Source organism: Lupinus angustifolius, chromosome LG04 (genome assembly GCF_001865875.1).
Source record: "Lupinus angustifolius cultivar Tanjil chromosome LG04, LupAngTanjil_v1.0, whole genome shotgun sequence".
NCBI classification, from domain to species: domain Eukaryota; kingdom Viridiplantae; phylum Streptophyta; class Magnoliopsida; order Fabales; family Fabaceae; genus Lupinus; species Lupinus angustifolius.
Window position 1 is genome coordinate 15,448,916 of NC_032012.1, and position 3,936 is coordinate 15,452,851.

The window sequence follows — 3,936 nt, forward strand, 5'->3', positions numbered from 1 at the left end:
TTTCACATTATTACCTTTATCTCATCCCAGGTGTCTACTGGTTCAGCACCGCATCGCCTCCTCTCTTTTTGGAGTTGATCCCACCAGACCATAGCATACTCCTTGAACTCGAGGGCTGCCACCTTGACTTTCTTTTCTTCGGTATAGTTGTGACATTCGAACACTTGTTCGATTTTGAGTTCCCACTCCAAGTAAGCCTCAGGGTTATTCATCCCCATGAATGTAGGGATTTTAACCTTCATGCCTTCCAACCGATCATCTCTCCTATGACCTCCATCATGCCTCCTTTCTCTCCGTCTCCTTCTCCTCTCGGTTTCAGAATCACTAGTGTCGATGTTTCGGCGTCTTTGGTTCTGAACCCGCATTTCCTCCATTTGTTGTTGGGGGATTCTGAATTGTTCATGAATATCATGATGGGACTGTAAGTAGGCTACCGTCCTAGGGGACTCTCAACCTGCGTTCTCGCTTTACCATTTATCTCGATCTCACTTAAGGTTGTGTAGTGATCGTTGCTTTCGCCTATTTTTAGCAAAATTGGCGTTCATTTCTTTACTAATTACTTACAACAATAGCACTCAACGTCAGTTTGGTAGCTACTCAGTAAGCAATGAGTAAAGAGGGGCAGCTATGAACACCCAATTTTGTCTTATATGTGTCGTTATCTTGTGCAAAATAAAACATCATTTATTGGTTATTATTGTTTTTTATGAAGTTATAAATTAATATTATGGGGTATGAGTCATATGCATATGGTATTGGGAATGAACCACGTCCTTGTAGCTTGGAGTTATTATACACAACTCACTTTTAACCCTTTGATGGTCGAACGATATTCATTGATTTATTTCGTTCTGCACCACCTAATAATCAACTAGGACCCAGCCCATTATAATTTCACGTTATGGTACTTCTAAAGGACACGTTGATTCAAGCCATAATTCTTTTGTTCAGAAACTGCACAAGTCAATATTAGCTTTCTAAATTGTATGAATGATTTGCAATATTATGTCAATTCAAACAAGCCTAATGCGACAGCACCTGAAGTAAAGGATCCTCAAAACCAACAAAGGGTACACCGTGCAAGAGTAATTAAAAAATCATCTAACAACCAATTACAACAAATAAGGTATATAGTCATGTTTGAAGCCACCAAATATAAACTCTATAAAAGCAGCCTTGAATATCCATAATTAGAAATTACACAAGGGACCTTCATCCCTCATCATCCTCCTAAAGCAATTGAATTTCTTCAACCATAGACAGAATCCACGATTGGTGGCTGAGATGAAGAAGGGAGTGCACCCAGAGAAGCAGAATCAGGTTTGCGTATGGCAGTGGCGGAAGAGCAAAATCCTCACTCTTCAAAGATTGTAAAGATACTTTATCATCATTTCAACAAGATAGTACTGAAGAAAATAAAAAGGTGCCTCAAGTGGAAGAGACTACCAAGGAATGCATTAAGAAGATGCGTATTGAGTTTCAAACCAAAATGTCAGATGACTTACAAACACCTGTAATAACAACTGGTTCACTCCAAGAGGCCTTGGGCAGTCCCCGAATGCACATTTTGAACCTAAAAAATCAGCATTAAACCCAATGAGAAGGAAGCCAAATAACATTGTTAGAATAAACCACACCAACACTAAATCATCCAGCCGAGAGTCATCAAGCAAGACTTGAAGAGATGGTTTTAGTAATAGATGCAAATCAAAAGCCATGGTCTGATGATAGGCTCATTTTTTTCAGTTACACACTAGGCCAATTAACAATTGACATTCATATTAGTTCAGGGAGAAGGGCCAGTAATGAATCTTCAGAACAGAATCTCAAAAGATGACAATTAAGGGTGCAAATCAGAGGTTATAGAAGTTACACAAACGCACAGTCATGATCAGCAATAATGAGCAGTTTCAATAATCAGAAAACAAAAGGGTTGTGTACGTTTCTAGTTATCATTTGGTAAACCAAAAGGTCCTTCAAAAAACCATTATAAAGGGGACATCTCAGATACTTCGGAGGGGGGGAAACAAAAACACACAGGATACACAATTAGAGAGATTTTCAATTCAAAGAATTTCGGAGAGATTACACATACAGGGTGACACACCATGATTATAGAGCATTCAGAATACACATACACTCAGAAAAACATGATAGCAAGTGAAAAACAGAGCGCATTCTAGAGAGAAAGGCAGAAATATAAACAGATAGAGTAACATTCAAGCAGATTCAATATCATACCAGTTCCAGGGAACAATCACTATACCCATATCTAGACAAAAGGCAATCCGAATATAGAGTTATACATCACAGACGCCATAAACCAAGAAGGCAGAGACATACTCATCGTACAACAACGAAAAGCATATACTCAGGTAAACATTCAAGCCATAATAATATTGTGTTATGAACATATCCTTCATCGTGCGATGTATATACTAGACTTAGGCTTTTAATTGGTTACAATCAACCATATGTATTGGTTTCAGCAAAGCGTATATTTCCTAAAGCAAAGAAACAAAATAGATTGGAGTAGATGGTGCACTGTTGTAATTTTAAAACTGGACAATAGGACTTATATCCAAGTTAAAACTCCAACCAAGTTTGTTCCTCATATATGAACCATTTCACAAAGATTATACATACTCATGCTGATTGAGAGCAGAGGATAATCATAAAGCATTTCTTCCGACTAGTTCTTAAGAAATTGATACACAATTTTATTGTCATAAGCATATCATCCATTAATTTAGGCACTAAAAGGTGCATAAAAGCAAGCAGAAAGGAGGTACGATACCTTACTGATTCCCTTAGCCTCAATTGCACGATCCATGGTTCTGATATTCTCCATCAGCACCAATACTGTAAACCCTCGCATTTGGGGACATTGGGAACCCTTTGAGCACCGCAATCTCATCCCAAAAACCTTGCATACAGGGTAGACATAGGGGTAAGTCAATATCACTCGAATAGATCCCATCCTTTTTTGAAAGTAAGAGTAGTTGAGTCATTACCTTACTCTAATGACCACCGTGAGAATAGGAGCCTAACCGCAAGCCACCCCACAATATCGTCTTCGTTATCTCTTAATCCATCAATAAAAAAACCAAACAGTAACTGAAATCAATCAAATAAGAAAAGAGGGAGATTTCGTTCGATGCATCTCGAAGAGAAAGGGATTCTCTTCGTCGATCCCCACCACCATCGACTAATCACCACCGTCGAAGAAGGAAAGAGGAGTAGGAGGGAGAAGAGGGCTTAGAGACCGTACCGTATGGGGACCCTCGTTCACCACTGCCATCCTCCGCTATCGTGAACCCGCCGTCGTGAACCAGGGCCATTGTGAAACAAGAACGTCTCACTTTCGGTTGCGGACTACCATAGACGAGAAGGAGGGTGGCCTTGGAGCTTCATCGTCGGTATGTCAGCGTGGCCAACTCAGTTCTAGCCATGAACGGTGCTCCTTAACGCTGCCGGAGTTAGAGGAGAAGAAAGTAGAAGAAATGGTTTGATTTAGGGATTCCATCCCCTTTTCTTCTCATTCACGTGCAAATAGGGGTAATCCCTTTCTGATTAGCTTTCCATCTCTTTTTAATTATTCTAGTTAAATCATTTTTTCATATTTTGGTATTTATTTGTTTATGCATGCCTAGTTATTCATTGTTGCTAATATTTTATATGAATATCAATTAACCATAATCCTTCTACACATATATACGTTTATCTAAGGCTTGAAGCCGTTGTTTCAATTTGTTAACGAAAAGCCTATTAAAAACAATGGTTTACAAATATTTTCTATCTAAAAATGGAATTTTTATAGTAAGATTACGGTTCGAGTTGTCTCTAACTTCTCCGAAAACGAGAAGAAGGTCTACAACCAACACTGTCTCTAAACTATTAATTCTATATATATAATTAATAACTAATAAACTATTT

The 3,936-nt window shown here is 38.5% G+C and overlaps 1 long non-coding RNA gene across 1 annotated transcript; it reads right to left on the reverse strand.

Moving 5' to 3' along the window:
* LOC109345989 lies at positions 1,367-3,553 on the reverse strand. The gene is made up of 3 exons (XR_002107464.1): positions 3,015-3,553; positions 2,798-2,926; positions 1,367-1,573 (listed from the first exon to the last, which is right to left on the reverse strand). It is a non-coding gene; the product is annotated as an uncharacterized LOC109345989 (long non-coding RNA).